The following is a 24,331-nucleotide window of genomic DNA, read 5'->3' on the forward strand; positions in this document are numbered from 1 at the left end:
TATATATGCAATTTTTTAGAAGGACTTATAGACATTCATTGGGCTGTCTAGTAACTGCTATTGCTCTGTCATCTAAGAATTCAACAGCCAGTGTTTTTTTAGAGATATAAGTGCATCCACTGTTTCACATTGATCTTGTGACTGAATCTGCTCATACCCTGGAAAGGTTCAAATTTATTTTCCTGTGTTTCTCTAGGTCCCTTTTTGGTGAAAATCAAATAATTTCACTAAAAAAATTTCACTACCTCTCCGCAATTCTGCAGATTTTCCTTTGCTAACTCTTTCTTCTTTGATTTCCCTACCTATCGCTAATATGAGCATGTTTAAACTGGATGCACCAGACTTCCACTCATTCTTCCTTCTTGGGGCCTTGGGAGGTGAGTAGATTTTTACTTTAATTCTAACTTCTTTCTGTTTGTTCCTATGCAGCCATCCAGGTATAACTGAATTCCTATGGAAAACCAAGGTTAAACTGATAATTACAGAATTCTTTCTTGGGCTCTTGAAATCTCTCCTAACATCCATCTTCCTTGTCATTTATTTTTGACCTAACAAATTTAACTGATTAGTTAATAAAGTGCAAATGCCAAGGCCTTGCTGCTTCCTTTTTACCTCCTTGGTGCTTCAGGTTCTCATTTGTAAGATGGGGACAATTGCAGCATCTACCTCATGGGGTCATTAAGAGGGTAATATGAGGAACTATATGTAAAACTAGAAAAGGCCACTTAGCAAGTGTTCAATAAATATTATTGTCGTTATGGTTATAGTTAGGTGCCACCGAGGTGGTTCCAACTCATAGAGACCCTATGTACAACAAAATGGAACACTGCCCAGTTCTGTGCCGCACTCACAATTGTTGTTATGCTTTGCCTTCCAACCTGAGGGGCTCATCTTCCCGCACATATCAGACAATGTTCTGCTGCTATTCGTAAGGTTTTTACTGGCTAATTCTTTTCAGAAGTAGACTTCAGGGCTCTTCTTGCTAGTCTGTCTTTGTCTGGAAGCTCAGCTAAAACCTGTCCACCATGAGTGACCTTGCTGGCATAGCTTCCGGCATCACAGTGATATGCAAGCCCCCACAGTACAACAAACTTCCTAATGACATCTTCCATTTACTAAACTTTAATTAGCTTTGATAAATAAATAGTAATATATTAACAAATTAACAAACACAGAAGCACACACCACACTCAAACACACACACACACGCATTCACACACACGTGCACATTTTGATTTGATTGATGGTTACACAGGAATATACATTTGCCAAATTTTATTGAGCTGTACACTTAACATTTATGCATTTTCTCAATGTAAATTATGCCTCAATAAATTACTTGGAAAAATGTGAAATTAGAAGCAGAAGAGCGGAGCGGTTAAGTTTGTGGTTAATGTTGGCCTGATTGACTCAGAATGCACATGTGACCCCGCTGGAACCTCACTATGGCTCAGTAAACTTTCGTTCAGTCCTAATTGACTATTTCTTGCTTTTTCTACCCCAAATGAGTCCAGCCTTCATATTGTCATCAAACCTCCTCAGCCTTCCTTTCCTCCCTCTGTGCCCTCAACTCCTTCAAGGAACAGATGTCTAGTAAAGAATTTGGCCCAAAGAGAGGTCTGACCTTTACCCTTACTCTCTGGGAGGTAATCTATGTCATACCTGATAGAAGTAGACCAGGATCAAAAAAGATCTGAACAAAGAAAGGCCTGACAGACCCACAAGAATAGCAGGTGGCTTAGGGTCAAAATATAGGAACACATCCTAGGATCCATTAGTGAAGGGTGGTAACCTGATACCTAATCGGCAAATATGTAATAATAACAGTAAGATAACAGTCAAAAGAAAAACCGTTACTTATACTAGTAGCACCCAAACCAGAAAACCAAACCTACTGCCGTCAAGCCGATTCTGACTCATAGTGACCCTATAGGACAGAGTAGAACTGCCCAGTGGAGTTTCCAAGGAGCGCCTGGTTAATTCGAACTGTCAGCCTTTTGGTTAGCAACCACAGCTCTTAACCACTACACCACCAGGGTTTCCAGTAGTAGTATGGCTTCTACGTTTACTGCCATTTATTAACGGCACTGGGTTTTTTTGGACTCAGTGCTGTGCAACATATATCAAGGGTTTGCAAACTGCAGAGCAGCAGAGTAAATAGTTTTGGCTTTGCAGGCCGTGTGGTCTCTTTATTACATCTACTCAACCCTGCTGTCCTAGTATGAAAGCAGCCTTAGATGATAGGCAAATGCATTTACACGAAAACCACAGGTGGTTGCCTAGAAACACTAGTGCAATAGCCCTATAAGAAGTCAACACAGACAGTGGAGCTGCACCTGAGTGTGTTATAAGCGGTGATGAGGGCCTTGTAAAAATAGGCTTTCTGGCCTACTGGGTTGTTAAAGAGCTTTTTTCATTATGTTTATAAATGTGTGTGTGTGTGTGTATGTGCTCTCATACATGACATTGTGTTAGGCCCTACGGGTAATATATACAACTTAAAGAAATAATCTCTGTCTTCTAAGAAATGCCAGTCTATTTGGAAAAGGAAGTGGGGAAAGGAACAATGGTGGGATAGAAATAATTAGAAAATATGTGATGTATTTGGACAGTGAATTACTGCTAAAATGTGATTTAATGACTCTGGGTACAGAATGCCTATACGCTGAGCAGGAAGGTTTCTCTGTCTCTGGACTCAAGATTCAAAGCAGTAGCCAACTGGGAACTCTTATCTCACATACAGCACTTCAGTTACTCTCATGCTTTAGAAAGATGAAACAGTGGCACGTTTTTCACGATTGTTATTTCTACCGCTTAGTTCTGATAAGTGTCACATAATCTGAACAGCGTTATTTGTAAGTGGAGAAAATCTAAAAAATAAGTGGACACTTTTCAGACTCAGTCACACTTTGACAGGTATGTTAATGGTCTCTCAAAATGTTTGATGTCTTGGAAGTAGTGTCTTACTATTTTTGATATAGACATTTTTTTTCTTCTTTTAACGAAAAAAAAAAAAAAATTATTGTACCATAACATGCACTTATGTGACAATAGAGTTTCAAGTCTGTTGTTTATGTCTTGTGAAGATTTACCTAAGAAAAGCTATTTATTGTTTGCCAAATTAAAACAAGACCTTAAAATTAATAAAACTATTTTGAATGTAATTAGAAAGCAGCATGTACAAAACCAATAGTAGTGTGAGTTTGCTTCATTTTTATATCATATGTTGGAAGTGCCTAGAGCTATCACCCTCCTGTTAGTGCTTTTACAATTAAACACAGCCTGTGATTCTAGATGGAAAACTATAGTATCTGTCATTTGTTGTCATGGCGGTGTATCTATAAAACTGCTTGAGCAATTCGTTGCTGCATTTAGTGAGTGTGTTTCATTTGTGTTTTGCAATATTGTTGTTATTGTTGGTAGCTGCTGTCAAGATGGCTTCCAACTCATGGTGACTCCATGCAGAATGGAACTGAATGCTGCCTGATCCTGCACCATTCCCATGATCGGTTTCAGATTGGACCGTTTTGATACATACAGTTTTCACTGGCTTATTTTCAGAAGTAGATCATCCGGCCTTTCTTCTTAGTCCATCTTGTTCTGGAAGCTCTGCTGAAACCTTTTCAGCATCATAGCAACATACAAGTCTTTATTGATAGATGGGCGGTGGCTGCACATGAGGTACATTGCCTGGAAATTGAACTCAGGTCTCCCACATGGAAGGTAACAATTTTACTGCTGAAGCACTATTGCCTTGTATGTTTTGCTGTAAACCAAAAAAAAAAAAAAAAAAAACAAACAAAAAAAAACTCATTGCAATCGAGTTGATTTTGACTCATAGAGATGCTGTAGGACAGAGTAGAACTGCCCCATAGGACTTCCAAGGCTGTAATCTTTATGGAAACAAACTGTCACATCTTTCTGCCATGGAGTGGCTGGTGGGTTTGAACCACTAACCTTTAGCAGCTGGATGCTTAACCATTGTCTCACAAGGGCTCCTATTTTGTTTTATTCACTGTCAAATCCAAGATTCTAATGTTATAGATGTTATACAAGAAAAAAAAATCTTGTATATTGAGCTTTCAAGATTGTGGGTAAGGTTCAAATGGGGATTTTAGGATAAGATAAATGTAATGTGTAAACCTGTGCTAAGAAACCATTCCACATTGTTGACAGTGAACTCTCTGTATCACAAAGTCAAGTGGGAAAGATTCTCCCACCATAGTTTTACCCAAAACTTCTGAAAAGAGATATTATTTTTTGACAATGAAATGTACAATGAAGGAGAACTTGATATGAACTCTATTTTTTTAAGAGAGCAATTGCTAACTAGGCTGCACTGATGGACACTGGATGAACAAAGCAGGGGATATGGTTATAAATGGAAGGGGCTGTCTTATTTCTCACAATTCTGTTATTTTCAGGGACATCAAAGGAGCAGACCCCATGGGCTTGTGGTGTGATGAATGACTTAATACGGCCTTTCCTGCCATGGTCTTGTAACTCCCATCCAAGTGGTTGGGTGGGGCTGTGTGAATAAGGTAATTGTGGCTCTCCAAGGGGATTGGTTAGTTTTGCCTTAGAAGAGAGCCAATTCCAGAGGAGAGAGAAGAGCCCACCGCCACCAGTGAAGGAGAGATCCACAGGAGATGGCGCAGTGGGCTTCCCCACCCACTGAGCAAGAAAGCTGAGTGCCTGTGGGCAGAGACTGAGGACCAGGGAGAAGTCTACGCCTGACCCACAAATTTGGGACTTGCCAGCCTCCACAGCCTCATGAGCCATTTCCTTTATAGGGTTCATGAGTTCTGTGTTGCAGCGAATTAGGAAACCCAAGATGGGAGGGAGGGTGCTGAGGGAAGAGAGAATAATTCATGTTAGAGATGATGGAGTGGTACAGCAGCTTGGAAAAGTTGGACATTTGGGACATCTTTCACCACCTCCTCCTAAGAACCAGGTTTGTGCTGATCCTTATCAAAGAAATTGTTCTTTGTGGCTCACCCCTGAGACTGGGCCTAACATTAAAAAAAAAAAAAAAAAATTGAAAAATATTAACTCTTAGATGAACTAATAAAAAATTTGTCATGAACTTTTGTAGATGATAGAATATGGGAGGCAGCATTAATATGATGGATGTGAGAATCAGTGCACATTAATAGACTGAGATGATGGATTACATCAGAATTATGGGATTCATTTTAAATGTAAATATTTAAACGTAAATATTTTAAAAATTCAATTTGAATACTTTTAAGATGAAGGAGACACTGCTTAATAACAAGTTTTATATATATGCACATACATATATATATAAAAGTGTATGTATATACATATATATGCATAGTCCCAGCCTAATCTTTTAAATTATATATATAGGTCCTGGTGGTGCAGTGGTTAAGAGCTATGGCTGCTAACCAAAAGGCTGGCAGTTGTAATCCACCAGCACCTCCTTTATATGTGAGACTTTATATATGATTATAAGGTTAATGGAGCCCTGGTGGTTAAGAGCTTGGCTGTCCACCTTCAGGTTGGCAGTTCAAATCCTTGGAAACCCTATGGGCAGTTCTGCTGTGTCCTATAAGGTCATCATGAGTTGAATCAACTAGGTGACAATAGGCTTGGGTTTTTTTTTTTTTTGGTATAAGGTTAATATGAGCCAGTAATATGAAATGGCTGCTAAAATTAAAAACGAAAACCTTAGGCTTGATGGAAAGGTAGTAAAGATCAAAAGAAGTCATGGCTCTGCTGCTTTCTTTGATGTTTACACTATATCTGGAGAGCCATACTACCTTCCCAGGGCCGTGTTTTAAGATAGTACTTGATATATCAGAGTGTGTTCAAGTGAGGCTGACCAGATTTCTTCAACTACTTGAATTGCCAATGGAACAGACGCTAGAACTATTTTCTTTCAAGTGAAAGCTTCAAGAAGCTGACTTGACTTCTCTATGAAATAGCTGCTGCTGTGGCGTGGCCAGTCAGAGAGATTAGATAAAGGGGATTTGGTTTGGTAGAGATCGAACAGAATAACTTCTCTTTTTCCATAAAAATCTAAGATGACATGATTACCTTACTATATATGAATAAATCTTGAGAAGGTTAAAAAAATAATCTGGGCAAGTACTGAGATGGGGCAATCCTTCTTGATGGGCTTTCTGTGCGTTGTAAAAGCATGTTGTGTGGAGCTCATGGTTCCATTGAATGGAATGAGTAGGCTTAAGTAACTGATATATACATTGAAAAGTGGCATAATAGCATCTCACAAGGCCCGAAAAAGAGCAGGTCATAAGTAGTTTAACTTTTATTTTATCCCCAATCAGGTCAAAAAAAAAAAAAAAAAGAAAAGCAGGTCTAACAACACAAAATTCAGAATTGATAGTATACACACTTTGAAGGTTTTCATGAACTAATGAGAGTGTTGTTGTTAGGTGCTGCCCAGTCAGTTCTGATTCATAGTGACCCTGTGTACAACAGAATGAAACAGTGCTAGTCCTGAACTGTCTTCACAGTCATTGCTATGTTTGACTCTGTTGTTGCAGCCAGCGTGTCATTCCATCTTGTTGAGTGTCTTGCTCTTTTTCACTGACCCTCTGTTTTACCTAGTGTAATGTCCTTCTCCAGGACTTGTGCCTCCTGAAAACACATCTAAAGTACTTGAGACGAAGTCTCAGAATTCTTGCTTCTAAGGAGCATTCTGACTGTATTTCTTCCAAGACAGATTTGTTCATTCTCTGGTAGTCCGTGGTCTGTTCAATATTCTTCACTAACCCCATAATTCAAAGGGATCAGTTCTTCTTTGTCTTTCTTATTCATTGTCCAGCTTTTGAATGCATCTGAGGCAATTGAAAACACCATGGCTTTGGTCAGGCACAAGGTGACATTTTGCTTTTTAACACTTTAAAGACGTCTTTTGCAGCAGATTTGCCCAATGCAATATGTTGTTTGATTTCTTGACTGCTGTTTCCGTGGAAGTTGATTGTAGAAACAAGTAAAATGAACTCCTTGACAACTTCAATATTTTTTTTTTCTTTTATCATGATGTTGCTTATTGGTCCAGTTGTGAGGATTTTTGTTTTCTTTATGTTGAGGTGCAATCCATACTGAAGGCTGTAGCCTTTGATCTTCATCTCTAAGTGCTTCAAATCCTCTTCACTTTCAGCAAGCAAAGTTGTGACACCTGCATATTGTAGGTTATTAATGAGCCTTCCTCTAATTCTGATGCCACATTCTTCTTCATATAGTCTAGCTTCTCAGATTATTTGCTCAACGTATAGATTGAATAAGTAGGGTGAAAGGATACAACCCTGATGCATACCTTTCCTGATTTTAAACCACACAGTATGCCCTTGGTCTGTTCAAACAACTGCCTCTTGGTCTATGCACAGGTTCTGAAGTAGCACAGTTAAGTGTCCTGAAATTCCCTTTCTCCAAAATGTAATCTGTAATTCGTTTTGATCCACACAGTCTAATGCCTTTGCATAGTCAATGAAACACAGTTAACTATCTTTCTGGTATTCTCTGCTTTTAGCCAAGATTCATCTGACATTAACAATGATATCTCTCTTCCCAAGCCCTCTTCTGAATCTGGCTTGAATTTCTTACAGTTCCCTGTCAATGTACTGTTGCATTGTTTTTGAGTTATGTTTCAGCAAAATTGTACTTGTATGTGATATTAATGATATTGTTCAATAATTCTGCATTCTGTTGCATCACCTTTCTTTGGAATGGACATTTTTTCTCCAGTTCTTTCAGCTTGAGAAATGCTGAGTGTGTTCTTCCCTTTTGGTTTTCTGTCTCCAGGTTTGCACATTTCATTATAATACTTTACTTTGTCTTCTCAAGCCACCCTTTGAAATTTTCTGTTAAGCTTCTTTACTTCATCATTTCTTCCATTCACTTTAGTTGGTCTATATTCAAGAGCAAGTTTCAGAGCCTCTTCTGACATCTATTTTGGTCTTTTCTTTCTTTCCTGTCTTTTTAATAGCCTAATGAGATTTTTTTTTTTAATGAGATTATATTTCCTTTTTAACTATAGCTCACTTAGAATTGAAAATGACTTCATAACCTGCCCTTCATTCTTGTTTACTGATGCTTCCAATCTCTGACTTAGAGACTTTTCTTTTTCCTTTGTTTTGGTGGAGATGGGTTTCTGTTTCTCAGGAATATTATAAATCTTAAATTAAAAAACAAAAGATCCTATTATTTCTTTAGAATCTGTTAGGCATATGAAAGTTTGGTTTGGTGTGGTTCAGTGAATAACAGACATTGGATAGCAAAAGAGACGAAAAAGGTTGACTAATAGCCACACCCTTATAAGCCTTTCTACTTTAAAAAAGCCAGCCTTACATAGAGCTATACTGGAAAGAACCATTTTTTCCCACTCAAACACAATCTCCGCCCTGTCCAGACACACAGAGAAATATACACCTACTTTTCTTTTATAATCTAGATCATTATATGAATCTGAGAGTACATTTTGCATTCTTAACTCACACTGTACAAATAATGCATTGTTTAATTGAAGTTTTTTTTTCCTTTCACAACTGAGTTTATAGTCAGTTCTGTGACATTAACACATTGAAGTTATTCTTAGTTTGTTATTTAAGAAAATATTGGAAATATTAGACATCTTCAGGGAAATATTTTTTAAAAACATAATACCAGATGGGTGAACATTTATCCTTTCCAAGAATATAAAATTTGTGACTCATTTTTATCTTTGGTTTTCCACTGTAAAGAATAGGTCTCAGCTTCCTATGTAATTTTGATTTGTTTATCCAGCAGTTTTGTTTGTCTGTGCAGTTTTCTGCATGCCAATTGTGGTCAATATTTGGTTTTCATAAAAGGTATGAGTTTTCTTTGAGGCTATCTTTTCTTGCCATAGCCAAACCCACAACTAATGCACCATTACTTCAACTTTTGTTCTTAATTTAAACTTGGCACAGATTCTCTCTTTGGTGTAAAACATGAAACACACTCCATTTTAACATGGAAGCAGGGGAGGAAATTATTTGCTTGACATTCTCTAAAGGAATATATAGACAGGATGTTTGTGTTGCCCTTGTAGGGACAGAAATATTACCTCAATGTGCCAGTACCCACAAATTCAGGGTTAGCACTGCTATTAAAAAAAAAAAAATTAAAAAAAAAAAAAATCCAGCTGCTCATATATAACCAAACACCTTCCAACATTGGTTTTCTGGGTGTGAAGGCTTAAGACCATAGTCTCACAGGACAACTCTGTCGACTGGCATAACATAGTTCGCAAAAATCATGATCTGCATTCTAGTGAAGGAAGTAGTGTCTAGGGTCTTCAAAGCTTGTAAGTGGCCATCTAAGATACAAACTATGGGTCTCTACTCACCAGGAGCAAAACAGTAATAAGATAAACAAAAGCGCAGAGAAGAAACAAGTCTATACGAGTTACCACACTATTTACCCTGAGATCAGAAGAACTAGCTGGTGCCCTGCTACTATCACTGGCTGTTTGGACCCGGGTCACAATAGTTGGTCCCAGGTAGAATGGGAGAAAAATTTAGAGCAGAACACAAATTCTTATTTAAAAAATAAATAAGTAAGACAAGCTAGAATAGTAGGGACAGAGGACTTCCTGAGACTATCACCCTGAAACACTCTTTAAACCTAGAGCTGGGCCTATCCCCTCAAATCACCTTTTAGCAAAATAGCAGAGTGGCACACACAATAAAGGATATTACCCATAAGATTGGTGTTCTAGTTAAAAAAACCATCAGTATGAGACCAAAATGTCAACAATTACTCAAAAGCAAAGACGAAAAGGTAAGGGGGCAGGGAAAATAGAGAAGTGGAAAGGGAACAAAACACAACTGAAGAGAAAGACATTGTAATAAATGTAACTGATGACACTGAATAATCGGTGTGGAAATTGTCAAATGGGAACCTAATTTACCATGAAAACTTTAACCAAAAACTCAATAAAATATTATTTAAAAAAATTCTGATAAGAGTCTATTTTACTTAGTTTATAGGTAAAAATAAAGACATATCAAAATATCTCAGTTTAATTGGAAGCAGAGCCATCCAGGACAGATACTACTCTGACACCCAATGGCTTTCCACTGCTGCAGTCCTATAAAAAAAACTGACTCAATTCTATAGGATTTAGATCCAGACTACAGAGTTTGAATCCTAAGTCTACCACTAATATACTGTAGGATCCTAGGCAAGTTATTAGCTTCTCTGAGCCTTTGTTTCCTGACTGTAAAGTGAAGATGTTAAAGGTTTTGACCTCATAGAGCTCTTGTAAGTATAAAATAAAGTAAGCGACTCAGTACAGTGACTGACCCAGACTACCATCTTCATCTTCATCACCTTCTCTCAAAATTGAATTCAAAAGTTAGATTCCTTTCTGGTGAGACTGTAGGATTAGGGTCTTTCTAGAGATGGTTTTGGACATTCTGACCTCATTACCACTCACTTTGCTCTAACTCACTAAGGCAATGACAAAGTCTTATTATATAGCAAACTGATGATAACCCTGTAACTCAAAGGTACTAATGCACTTTTAGAACGTGAACCTTTCAGTCATATTTTATAAATAATTTATGTCTTGCTAGTTCAACTCATCCATATTTTGGAAGTTTTACTGATTATCTTCTCTAGGAACTGTATGAAGGTGGAAATTGAAAACACATATAAATAGTAAAAAAAAGAAACTCTACCAACTTTTACCTATCAAATCAATCCATTTATTTTATTTACTGAGTGCCTAGAACGTATGTGGTAGATAAAATGACTTACCATTCTCATGAACACCCTGCCTTGCGCACATTATAGGCACCTAATAAAATTTTGTTCGGTTGAATTTTATGACTAAGCTTTTCACAAGGAGCGTTCCTGTTAAAATATTCTCTAGATCTCTTCTCTTTAAAGTCGATAACCAGTCAGAAGTGGAGCAGTAGCAGTTGCTGAGTTTAGCGGTAGCCAAAAGCAAACTTCATCCCTAAGTCTAATGACAGCTTCTTGGATGAAGCACATGTCTGTTTCTTTTCCCTCTTTTTAAAGACAATCCCTAGGTCTGAGTCCACTGCTGATTTTGCAGTTTTTACTGGTTAGGTCATATTGAGAATGATAGTATTAAAAATGATGTATTGTATTTTTTTTTTTTAATTCTTTGCCACAGATTGGTAGAAAAGGAGAGGTTGAAGGGGGGAAGGTCTATTGCTATTGTTCTCCTGTCCTGAACTGATAACTTTTTAAGAACTAGCACAAAAGTTGTATAAAATACATAACGATTCTGGTCTAAAATGGGATTGTTTACAGATGAAGATAATTAGTGCCATGGAGGTAGTAATGCATGAAATTGTATTCAGGGAGGGATTTAATGAAAGATGTTTTGTCATTCTACTTGTGGTTACATAACAGTGATCCAAATTTCTTCAAGTTAATCTGAATGTTTTAACATTAAATGCCACAGAATTCTGACTATGATTTTGAGTCTTGACATACAGAAAAACTTTGTCGGATACACCTAAGTTTGTTTCTAGAAACATCAATAATTTTAGATTTACCAGTAATTATTTTATAAATATTTCAAAATGTGTTTCTCCAGATAAGTTACAGGCATCTAATCATTCCATGGAAACCCTGGTGGTCTAGTGATTAAGTGCTACAGGTGCTAACCAAGAGGTCGGCAGTTCAAATCCACCAGGCACTCCTTGGAAACTCTATGGGGGCAGTTCTCTGTCCTATAGGGCCTCTGTGAGTCGGAATCGGCTTGACGGCAGTGGGTGGGTTTAATCATTCCATGTCACCATACATTACTGCCAAACTCATCCAGTTAGAGCTCCTATTTTGGTCATTTACTCTCAGATCATCAATGTTCCTCCAGCTAATGTAGACATAGGAGTGTTGTTGTCGAATCATTTCCAACTCATAGTAACCCTATAGGACAGAGTAGAACTGCCCCATAGAGTTTCCAAGGGGTAGCTAGTGGATTTGAACTGCAGACCTTTTGGCTAGCAACTGATCTCTTAACCACTAAGCCACCAGTGCCCCAGACATAGGATTAAAAAACCAAAACCAAACCTGTTGCCATCAAGTCAATTCCAACTCATAGAAACCCTATAGAACAGAGTAGAACTGCCCCATAGAGTTTCCACGGAGCACCTGGTGGATTTGAACTGCCATCCTTTTTGGTTAGCAGCCATAGTACTTAACCACTGTACCGGAGTACTAAAATCTCCTAGTTGCAGGGAACCAATGTCAACAAAACAAATTAAACTCTCAGTTGGCTTAATTTCCAGTGTATGCTCACATGGGAAAGAGATAACAATACATGTGAAAGGACTTTTAAAACTTTGCTCTAAATCTAGGTATGACTATTACCATTTCTTCACATTGAGTTATTATACTGGCTTTCATTGCTCCTAAAGGGTGACTTTACTTAGTCTTTCTCTTCCAAGTTCTCAATTCATAGCGCAGAATCATAGTTCTTTATTTCTACATAGCTCAGACTTTCAGTTTAATTGAGTTGCTCTTTCTTACCCACTAGAACTTGGAAAGCCATAAAAAGTGAGTTTTGTAATCACAATTTTGTGTTTCTTGCTGCCACTAAAACAGGCAGGATGGCAACCCTATTGACCAGTATTTGTGAGACCTTGTGAAAATCCCAAGAAAATGTTAATGTTCCTTTTGGCTGTGCTTCTAATGGATTAGCCGTTTCCGTGAAACTGCCTGAATTTCTCATGAGACTAGCGGCTCTAAGAGGTTTTCCCCCCACCCCCTGCCTGAGACAGAAGTGTTGCCAGAGTCATGTTCTTTATAATACAGTTGTTTTACTCCTGATTTTGCAGCAAAAATAAAAACATAGTCAAGTAAAGGTTAGTGGAAAAACAAAATAAACTTATTGTCAGCATGAATAGATAATCTTTTATCAAATATTTAAATATGATATTCTGAATGATTTTTATCGGTGGCAGGGAAAATTTCTTTCACAAAATTTAAAAAAACTAATAATTTTTTCTTGTTTCTCAGTTAACTATGTTGCTAAGCCCACAAGTAAACATTTTCATATAAACGTGAACCTCAAGAGGCTTGATATTTTTAAATATCTTCCTTTTTTCCTGAAACCTCTTATAGTTGCAGAACCTCCCCCCAAAATGAACTGTTTCTGAAATTGACCCAGATCTCTTATATCCCAATTAATAATTTCCAGATTATGTTTTCCTAGTAGTACTCTTTTGCCTAAGAAGTAAATGAAATGCATGGCTTTGATTTAATGTGTTGTTAGCTGCCATTGAGTTGACCCCCAACTCATGGTGACCCCATGTACAACAGAAGGAATTGCTGCCTAGTCCTGTGCCATCCCCAGGATCAGTTGCAGATTGGACCATTGTGATATATAGGGTGTCAGAAGTAGATGGCCAGGCCTTTCTTCTTAGTCCATCTTAGTCTGGAAGCTCTGCTGAGACCTGTTCAGCATCATAACAACACGCCAGCATCCACTAATGGATGGGTGGTGGCTGTGCATGAGGCGAATTGGCCTGGAATCTAATTTAGGCCTCCTGCATGGAAGACAAGAGTTCTACCAGTAAACCACCACCTACCTTGAATTAACATAGGCCCCTAAGGCACTGGGTTTCATTTTCTTTTTTTCCAGATATTTTGAACTCTTTGCTCATTCATAGCTATCATGTACCAACTATGTGCTGGGGATGCAGTGGGTGCACACTCTGCTTGTATCTGGTGGGGATTACAGCCTCTCTTTTTGAGAAATAATAAATCAATTTAGAAATAACTAAAAATACATGTATATATTTGAAAATAATATTATTTTAAATACCTTACTATGCTACAGTAAAAAAAAAAAAACAGGAAAACATAAGAGAAAATCCAAAATACTAGTGTATTATGGGTTTTGCAATAGAAATATCAACTTTTGAATGCTGCCATGGTTATTTCCAGGCACAAATTATACTTGTGTTTCTGAGCTCTCACTTCCGTCCCTCTAAAATAGAGGTAGTAAGAGTATCATCTTCATATAGATGAGAATTAAGAGAAAGAAAATGCAGAGGCTGCCACCAAGTAAGTTCTTAATGCACTGTGCCTTCTATTATTGTTGTTATTAAAATTATTAAAAACAAGAGTTTATGGAAATAAAATAGAGTTATGAAAATTTAGGAAGTCCTAGGGCAGGAGAGTCTTGCAGAGTGTTGGCTCAAAATGATTTTTGAATTTTATGTGTATCATGCTGATTTAACTGTCAAATTTATTTTTAAAATTTCAATTTCCTTTTCTATTTCCAGGGAACATGTACTTTTGTTTCTGTACCCAGTATGTTGCCCTGCTCGTTATTCTGAACATGAGAATAAAAGAGTGCTTGGAAATGTCTAAACTATTTTGGTCACTCTCTTTTTATATTCACTGATGTCAGTAAGACAAGCTCCTTCAGGAGGTGTGTAGTTTATAAGTCTGGGATTGCAAGTGAAACAGAAATAGCCATAACTCTTTAGGTTTATGGCTGAGAGCTATATAAACATTATTAGTTGCATTTTCTTTTTAGTGTTTTAGTAACGGTTTAAAATTTTTATTCTGAATTATTCTTATTTTCTTGTTTGAAAGTAAAAAGTTTATAATAACTAAAATATGTATGTACTTTGGGAGCCTTGAAGATGCACAATATTCACCAAAAATACCCCCCAAAACAAACCCACTGCCATTGAGTCGATGCCGACTCACAGCGACCCAGGGTTTCTGAGGCTTTAAATCTCTATGGAAGCAGACTGCCACATATGACTCCGGAGGAGCCGCTGGTGGTTCTGAACCACGGATTTTTCAGTTAGCAGTTAAGTGCCTTAACTACTGCATCATCAGGGGTCCCTAACAATATTCACAGATGCCCAAAATCTACATTTAGTTGGCACACTATAATTGGATTATTTATTGTTTCCGGGCAATTAAAGAAATTATATTTAGTAGATATATCTCATTCCTGAAAGGACTCTTATAAGCCATTGCACTGCCAGAAAGCTCTAACTTTAATCTTAGCATAAGATTTTAGTTACCACTTCCATAAGTGGAAGACTTCCAGTTTCAACTTACTCAACTTTCATCCTTTACTGCCATTATGTGGCTTTTACTAGATTATACTGCAGTGACAAACAACCCCATGAGGTCAAAGCTTTATTTTTTGTTCCTGTTGTCTGAGATTCTCTTCCGTGTCCTCTTCGTTCTGAGACTCAAGCTGAGGAGCAACCTGATCCGTGGCATGCCAGACCATGGCAGATAAAGAAGGTTGTAGGACTCTATGCTGGCTCTTATAGCTTCTGCACAGTAGAGTCCCATGTATCACACTTTATTAGCCAAAGCAAGACATGTGGCTAAGCCTGAAGATAGTATGTTGGAAAGTATAATCCTCCTGCAGTGATGGATTTGGTAGAGAAGGGCCTAGAATATTTAAACAATAATATACACTTCCTTAATGTTGGTGTCTTCACATATTGAAACATGCCTTTCTTTCTGTAATTCTAAAATATTTATTACTTTCCTGTACATATATTGGACATCTGCTATTATATATGCTTAGTAATTAGCAATTATGAAGCTTTAATATCAGGGTGTATAAACTGAAAGAAATCTATTGATATTTTAGCTCTTATCCTCTTGGTATTTCTATACGCGTTGAATACTTTTCACAATGCTGTCCTTGAAAATTTGTTCATCCTCAGTATTTGTGATGCCAAACTTGAAATGACTTGGACTTTTTAAATAAGAGAGATATGACTAGATTTCTACTGTGTAATTTACTAGCTGTGTGATTTTTTTCAATTGACATATATATTTGTGTGTTTGTTACTGTGTGATTTGCCCTACCTCTAGAACAGGGAGTGTTTTGTTCATTGCACACCTCGACTCCTAGAATGGTATAGCTAGGTGCTCGTAAAACCCAAACCAAAACAAACTGGTTGCCGTTGAGTTGATTCTGACTCCCAGTGCTCATAACGATGCTATAGGACAGAGTAGAACTGCCCCACAGGGTTTTCAAGGCTGCAAATCTTTAGGGAAGCAGACTGCCACATCTTTCTCCCGCTGAGTGGCTGGTAGGTTCAAACCACTGACGTTTCAGTTACCAGCGAAGTGCTTAACTGCTAAGTAAATTAAATTTCATTATTTTGGTTATCTGCTCTTTGTTTAAATGACCAAAAATTTATTAACCACTCTCTTAGTTATCTAGTGTTGCTATAACAGAAAAACCACAAGTGGATGGCTTTAACAAACAGAAATTTATTCTCTCACAGTCCAGGAGGCTAGAAATCTGAATTCAGCGTGCTAGCCCCAGGGGAAGGTTTCTTTCTCTGTGGGTTTTGGGGAGAAAGTCCCCTGGCCTAGGAGTTTCTCAGTGCAGGGACCTCTGGTCCAAAGGATGCGCTCCCCTCCTGGTTCTTCATTCTTGGTGATAGGAGGTCCCCATCTTCTCTGCTTGATTCTGTCTTTTATATCTCAAAAGAGATTGACTCAAAATACAACCTAATCCTGTAGGTTGAGTCCCGCCTCATTAACATAGCTGCCTCTAAACCTGGCTCATTAACATCATAGAGGTTAGGATTTACAACACATAGGACAGTCACATAAGATCACAAAACAGCAGACAACCACACAATACAGGGAATCATATAGCCTAGCCAAATTGACATATATTTTTGGGGGACTCAATTCAATCCGCAACAACCACGGAGTGAGTAGTGAGCATTTAGCAGTGCGCTAACAAATGTGAGACTTAAAATTGCTCATTGATAGAGACAGTCTGTTTTTTTTTTTTTTAATTTCTGAGTTATTCCCTATTTTGATTCCAGAGGAACCTACTACTTTTTTCTAATAAAGGTAGTTTGGTCTGCCCATTGCTGTTGTTTTTCTGGATTTTGGACCTCTGCTGCTATCTTCTGCTTGAGATTATGTTTCAGTAAGCAGCAAGTTTCTACTTGCAGCAGGTCTCTAAGGAGTGAATTGAAAGTACCATCTTTTGTTTATACGTATCAATGTCTATGGGCTTGCTTTCAAGATCAATTATAAATCTGAGGAAGCTGGAGGCCTTCTGATGGTGATTCAAACATTCTAGACTTTTGAACATTGTTGCAATCAGAATGTCTTTGGTGTAGAATATGCTTAACATTTTGAATCCCATTTAAAACCAATATTAAATCCAGACATGGCAGGAAATATCTATGTGCATGAGAAAAGCTGTGTCTTTTAAGTCACTGAGAAGCCATGTAAAAAAACTTTTGAATCTTACTCCAAAATAACTTTCCTTTTGTCAGGATTTTAGTTACACATTCAGGTGGGGATCAGTTTTAGGCTGGGGAAATATCTTGGCCTTGGTCCCACTGTCTTAAATGGAGAAGGAGTGGGAAGATGGAGTTCTGGGGAACCACAAAGCAGCATGCAAGTTTGCTTTGGAGCCAGGATTTCTTGCCATACATGTGAATTTCAAAGTCAAATGTTAACCTGCATTAGCATCTCTAAGCTTTTACTGTTGATTTTGGCTATTGTTTAGTGTCACTTGTACTATCAGCAGTTGGAGAGTTTGAAAAGGCCTCTCTAGCCTTGTTCTTAATATTAGTCTAGCTGTCAGTAAGCAGAGCTTCAAAGCCATCATTATGAAGAAGTTACACTGAAAATGAATTCCATTTTAGATGAAATTCTCGGTATAAAGCAAAAGAAATATTATCAATCATGAATGGTTTATTATGTGGCTATTTTCAGTGTTGACTTTGTAGGCAGGCTTCAGTGCAAGTCCAGGACAACACAGAACATGCAAGGAGAGAGGAGGGCAGAAGATCATAGCCCTGGGTCACTAGGCCCCAGGAAATCTTGGGAGGAATGGAGATGGGGGTAAATAATCCACTTGCAGAGTAGCTCATGGCATAATGGCCAAAACTTTTTGCATATTCCAGGTGATTCAGAAAATTTGATTACTAAGAGGCAAGGACAGGCATCCCTGGGTGGTGCAAATGGTTGAGCACTAGACTACTAACCAAAAGGTTGGTGGTTCAAACACACACAGAGACACCTTGGAAGTGAGGCTTGGTGATCTCCTTCTAAAAAGTTATAGTTTTGAACACCCTACAGAGCACAATGCTATTCAGCACACATGGGATCACCATAAGTTGGAATCAACTTGATGGCAACTAAGAACAGCAAGCAGGAGGAGGCAGGGACTTAATTAGGTGTGAGAGGTAGGGCTTGGTTTAACCGAACCAAACCTGTTGCTGTGGAGTCGATTCCGATTCATAGTGACCCTACAGGACACAGTAGAGCTGCCCCATATGGTTTGCAAGGAGTGCTTGGTGGATTTGAACTGCTGACCTTTTGGTTAGCAGCCATAGCTCTTAACAACTATACCACCAGGGTTTCCGGCTTGGTTTAGGGAACTAGATTTTGAGAAAACAAAATTATTTTCAGCCCTGATCACTTAGAAAGCAAAAGACAACCAATCCTGCTACTACTGTCTTTGTAACTGAGGTCTTAAACTAACCCCAGGCTTCAGGTCAGCTTTCCTGGAACTGGCAGAGATGGAAGAAACTAGAAACCTCAGGCTAGAGGGGACAACCTTCTCCCTACTGCTTCTGCGGAGTGTTAGCTACACCTCTGCAAGAGGTCCAGTTTTCCTAATTGAGCACATCAGCGGGAAGTACAGGTGTTTAGCATGTAAATGGAAACCCTGGCGGCGTAGTGGTTAAGAGCTACAGCTGCTAACCAAAAGGTTGGCAGTTCAAATCCGCCAGGCCCTCCTTGGAAATCCTATGGGCAGCTCTACTGTGTCCTGGAGGATAGCTATGAGTCAGGATCCACTCGATGGCAATGGGTTTTGGTATGTAAATAAGGAAGACCAAAGGAGAACTGATGCATTTGGATTATGATGTTGGTGAAGAATATTGAACATATCGTGGACTGCCAGAAGAACGAACAAATCTGCTGTGGAAGAAGTACAGCCAGAATGCTCCTCAGAAGCAAGAATGGCAAGACTTCTTTCACATACTTTAGACATGTTATCAGGAGGGACCAGTGCCTGGAGAAGGACATCATGCTTAGTAAAGTAGAGGGTCGGCGAAAAAGAGGAAGACTCCTAACAAGATGAATTGACACAGTGGCTGCAACAATGGGCTCAAACATAACAACTATTGTGAGGATGGCGCAGGACTGGGCAGTGCTTTGTTCTGTTGTGCATAGGGTTGCTATGAGTCGGAACCGATTCGATGACATCTAACAACAGCACAGTAGGGTGGCGATGGGGAGTATATGAAGAGGAAGGAATGATTCTACAAAAAGCACTTCACATAAAGTAGGTGGAGTTTCTGGGCTCTGTAATTGGATGTCTCTGAAGGGTCCATACTCTTAGAGATGATAATGAATCAGGGAAAGGTGAGTTGAAATGGGGCCTAGCTTTGTGTCCAGGTGGCAATAGGGAGCTTCAGGAGAAATATCTCCCAAAGAATGGATATTGGTTAGAAAAGAAAATATTGGGCCATTCAGAGCTCTGACTAATAAAGAGCAGTGCCATATCCTGGAAGTAGATCATGAGACTTAACTCTAAGCTCCGTAGTAGGGTACTGCTAACGTGCTGGTAACCTGGGCCAGGATTGACCCAGGCACAACCCTGCAAGTCAGAGGTAACAGTGGACTCTGCAGTTAATGGTTACTATGGGCATAAATGCTACGTGGGCTCTGTACTTGTCCTGTAGATACAGCAGGCATGTCTACAGATCACTCCGTAACATAGGTTCTAAAGATAACGTGAAGAAGAAAAATTTTTTACCATTTAAAAAAAGCTGCTCAAAGATTATGTTGGTACAATGCCTGAAACATCCACATTTCAACCTTCTCTTTTACTATAATGTTGTTTGCTAGGTTGTTGCATGTTAAGAAAATAATACTTACCCGTTACTTTTAATAATCCCATTCAAATTCACTTAGAAGTCCAACATAAAAGAAAACAGAAATAGTGTTTGAGAATCTCTTATACCTCTAGTTGTTATTTTAATTTTGTCCAAAATACTTACATTTCTACCTGTAAAGTGTTTTAATTGCATTAAGGTGATGATTTATATAGAACTGGACAGTTCTGATGAAAGAGGGAAGGAAATAGAACAAAGCAAGGATTCTGTATACTGTGCAGTTTTTCGTGTTACTGCCGGAGGAATACTCTGTCACTGCACAAAGCCACATGGTTTAGGCAGTGTAACAGAATAATAGAAGAAAACTCTCTTTCAAGTCTTCAAGATTCTGTTTAAAGAGGATTTTTTTTTTTGCCCCAAATTACCAGCTGATATATTAACATATTTAATTCATAAAATTCTATCAGCTTTAATGTTTTCTTTTGAGAAATCCCTAAGTTATGCCTTGTAGAAACTTGGAGTTAAATAGAAAACAGGTTGGAAGCCACTTTGGGAACTTTACTGTCTCTCAGCAAAGAGGGTGCGATCTAAAGGGCGTTATAATTCAGCAGAACCTTAAAGATCATCTGTTTCAGTCTACAACATGCAGCAGCTGTTATCGCCCAGCATTCCTGCTGGAAGCCCTGGTGGTGTAGTGGTTAAGAGCTGCGGCTGCTAACCAAAGTTCATCAGCGTTACTTGAACTGTCTTATCATAGAAAAGGAAAGAAAGCACACTTGCTGTCGAGACCACTCCAATTCCTGGCAACCCCATGTGTTTCAGAGTAAAACTGTGCTCCATGATGTTTTCAGTGACTGATTTTTTGGAAGTAAATGTCAAGCCATTTTGTCCAAGGTGTGTCTGGATAGACTTAAACCTCTAAATTTTGCTTAGCATCTGAGAACATTAGCCATTTGTGCTCAGGAAGTCTATCACAGCAAAGGCATTACTTCAAAAAGATGTCTATTCCATGTATGAATAGATTTTTTTGGTGAACTGAACTCTGTATCCTTAAAATTTCACCCATCTCTATGTTCTTTATTATTAAATGCACTGTTTCTGCTAATTATGTATTTCTCACCATGAAAAAAGGTACCAAAACTGTTATTACTTACAATGCCATGACTCTTCAGAACCTGTTTATGTTGAAGCAATAAAGACCTCTGTGCCTCTGAGGTTCCCTAATACCATTTTCTTAGTGCTGCTCACATCATTACTGATGACACTGCGTCTTCCATTGTGCCTCCTGTGAATACGTGCTCCTGGTGGCTCTCTCAGAAGTCCTTACTGTGTACAACAGAAACCACAAATGAAAGTTTTATTCAGAGTATGCTGGAAAATATGAACCTTAATTTGCTTTCTCATAAGGTTAAATTTACCATTCAAAATTTTAGAGCATGAAAATAGAACATATCTTCTGTCTGTGCCTTCTCTTGAAAACTGTAGGCCATAATCACTACATTTCTAGAATACAATCACTTTCAACATAGACCATACCTCTGATTTCCATGCTCTTCCGCCAATGGGGAGTATAGGTGAGAGGCCCTTGGGTAGAATGAGAAGAAGAAGGATGCAAGGAATATCTGTCCCTTGACCTCATGGGTTAGGACCAGCTCAGGGAAGCATGACATCATCATAGAAGTAGGAGACAAAAGAGGACAATGATCACAGGAGTTTATTGGCATTAGGGAACAGTGGTCTTGAAAGCCCTAGGAGGAAGAGATAAGTGTGGCCACCCTGGAAGACTCCCTGATACATACTATAGAGCCTTTAAAGGGGCAAGGGTGATAGGCCTGGGTGCTAGTGGCAAAGGATGCACAGGATAAAGAATGTCTGCCACTACCCTCAGGTGCTGTAGACAAGTGGTATCACCATAGTTGAAACACGGCCAAGTGAGAACTGATATCTGGGCCCATACACAAAACTGTATACCTAAGGCGAATGGTAAACCATTGGTTGTCCAGGGCTCTGAATTCATCCTCTATGAAACATGAAGGAACATTGTTTTTGTTACCTAGTGCTACCATAACACAAATACCACAAGTGGGTAGATTTAAAGAACAGAAATTTATTTTCTCACAGTTCAGGAGACTAGAGGTTTTAATTCACGGTGTGGCTCTAGGGGAGGTTCTTCTTTAAATATTTCAGCTACTGGTAGCTGCCGGCAATCCATCTATCCCATTGCCTGTCTTCCTCTTCTCCCTGTGTATGTCTCTGTGTCCATTTTGCTCTTTTTATAACTCAGAAGTGATATTTATGACTCACCCTAATTTAGTGCAATTCAATTAAAATAATAAAGAAAATCTTGTTTCCAAACAGGATTACAACCGCAGGTATAGGGGTTACAATTCTAGCGTAATATTTTATGGAGACACAATTCAATCCTTAAAAAATATCACCCCAAGTCAATGTGTCTGCACACTTTTGTGGCCTAATCTTGTGCAGTTCCATGAAACAAATAATACACTGACCAGTGGGAGGGATCCCTGCCCAGGCCACCTTTCTGGACCCAGGACCTAGACACCAAGCCCTAGGATAGGTGCCAGTCCTTAAGCAACTCAGAGCATCTGGTTTACCCCATACTTTAGGTAAAGCATTGGAGAACATCCCAAATGAACGAAACAGGAATGGGTTCCACGTGGTCCTTGTCTAGGCTGGGGATACCTCACCCAGATAGCACTGTGGCCTTGGCAGATTCCAGGTACCAGAGAGGGAGTTATAAAATTTCAAGAGACGCATCCCAAAGCATTACAGTACCTGAGGCCGGGGGCCCAGGGCAGGGGCCTCATTTGCTCAGTTCTAAAGTTGGCACTGCCTACCATAGCTCTTTAATTACGTGAAAATAGTTCTCCTCTCTGCCCTGTGTTTTTTTTCTTCTCCAAACTTATCCTCCTTGGTTTCTTTAACTATTCCCAAAAGTGGATGGATGACTTCCGAAGTGTAGCAACATTTTAGATGCTGGTCTTTTATATGTATGACCATCTGTCCATAGGCAATGTCTTTTCTAATTATGTTGTACATTATATCATCTGTGTTGTTTATATATCTGTTTGGCATACATATACTGAGTAATAGAATCTATTCAAAATCAATAAAATCACCCCACTTGTCACAAGTCAAATGCAAAACTTACCACACATGCAATCAGGCATTTTAGTGCATGTTTAAGGCTCAAGCGTAGGACCCGGGCCATCTGGTAATTGGTACCAGTTGTTGGTGATTTTGAAAGGAAGACGAAAATGAACTAGGTTTGAAGAATTTTGATTCAAGGATTTAAAGACAAATTTAATTTTGAAATATTTCAGGACACTTTAATCAAGTTCCAAAATAGAATTCAACTTTAAGTTGATATTTTATTGATTTGAACATGGATTGATTTTTTTTTTTTAATTTTTTTCATAGGGTGGAAAAGAGAGAGACGTGTTTGTTAAATTGATTCGACTGTGTTTTTAAACCCAATAAAATGTTTCATTGTTGTTACCATCACTGCATTTTTTTCTTCGTTATGTGTTTTACTCTCTTGTAGGTGGTCTATAACTCTGAATTAGCTAAAGGACCTCTCATTTACCGGAGATACATACATTTCTTTACTCGAGTTGGTATATAGGTGACATTTGTGACAGCATGTCTGGGTCATCGTCTTGGAAACTTCATGTAACATATATTTCATCCAGGAAATATTTGGTATGTATCAGAAGCCAGTTCTCCCTGTGCCCTCTTGTAAAATCCCTTAATGGTGTGTTATCAGTTATGTTAGGCTAAGAATCCTACTTGAAAGGTTTCATAAACCTAAAACATTATGAAGGCTATTAAATCAGAAAATGGCATTCGAAAAGTGGAAATCCCTAGAAATCCTAACCTTTTAAGCTCCCTTCTCTATTCAAATCTTGTTGGAAGAGAATAGTATTTTCATATCCTGGGTTGAAGGGAGACTTCTGACAAAAGTCACACTAGAACTAAATTCTTCATGTACCAAATTCTCTGACCTCTTTGAGACCTTCAACCACAAATCCCTTTTCCCACCACTTTGGCCTCAGCTCTGTGCTCTATTGCTTCTTTGAGTAACAGTGTCGGCTACTTGCCTCAGCACTCCAAATTTGTTCCCTGATCAAACAGTAATCGTGAGACAGTCCACTGAATTCTAGGTACCATGCCATTTACTTAGGCTGCAAAGATGATCTGTTTCAAGGAAGTGCTTTCGAAGAGTACATTTTACTAGAAGAGACAACCCAATTATAAAACAATGTGATAAGTGCTACAGCGACTCATGAGAACACAGAAGCAGCAACAGCAGCTGATTACATTTCAAGCATTCAGTTAGGTTATAGTTTAATTAAGGCCAGGTAACCAAAGGACAAATGGGCCATTCAAATGAAAAGAGTAGTATGAGTATTGGAAGAACAGTGTGGCTAGAGTTCATGTACGAA

General features: G+C 38.5%; 1 protein-coding gene across 3 annotated transcripts in view; it reads left to right on the forward strand.

Moving 5' to 3' along the window:
- Positions 1 to 24,331, forward strand: part of NAV3 (neuron navigator 3) — a 937,562-nt gene that overhangs the window by 452,385 nt on the left and 460,846 nt on the right. The window contains exon 1 of one of the 3 annotated variants that reach the window (XM_049883937.1): positions 14,221 to 14,428. The exons of the other annotated variants lie outside the window; for them this stretch is intronic. The gene's annotated coding sequence lies outside the window, so the exon portion shown is untranslated. Of the gene's footprint in view, positions 1 to 14,220; positions 14,429 to 24,331 lie in introns of those variants that run through there. 3 annotated transcript variants of the gene reach the window in all.

Source organism: Elephas maximus, chromosome 4 (genome assembly GCF_024166365.1).
Source record: "Elephas maximus indicus isolate mEleMax1 chromosome 4, mEleMax1 primary haplotype, whole genome shotgun sequence".
Taxonomy (NCBI): Eukaryota; Metazoa; Chordata; class Mammalia; order Proboscidea; family Elephantidae; genus Elephas; species Elephas maximus.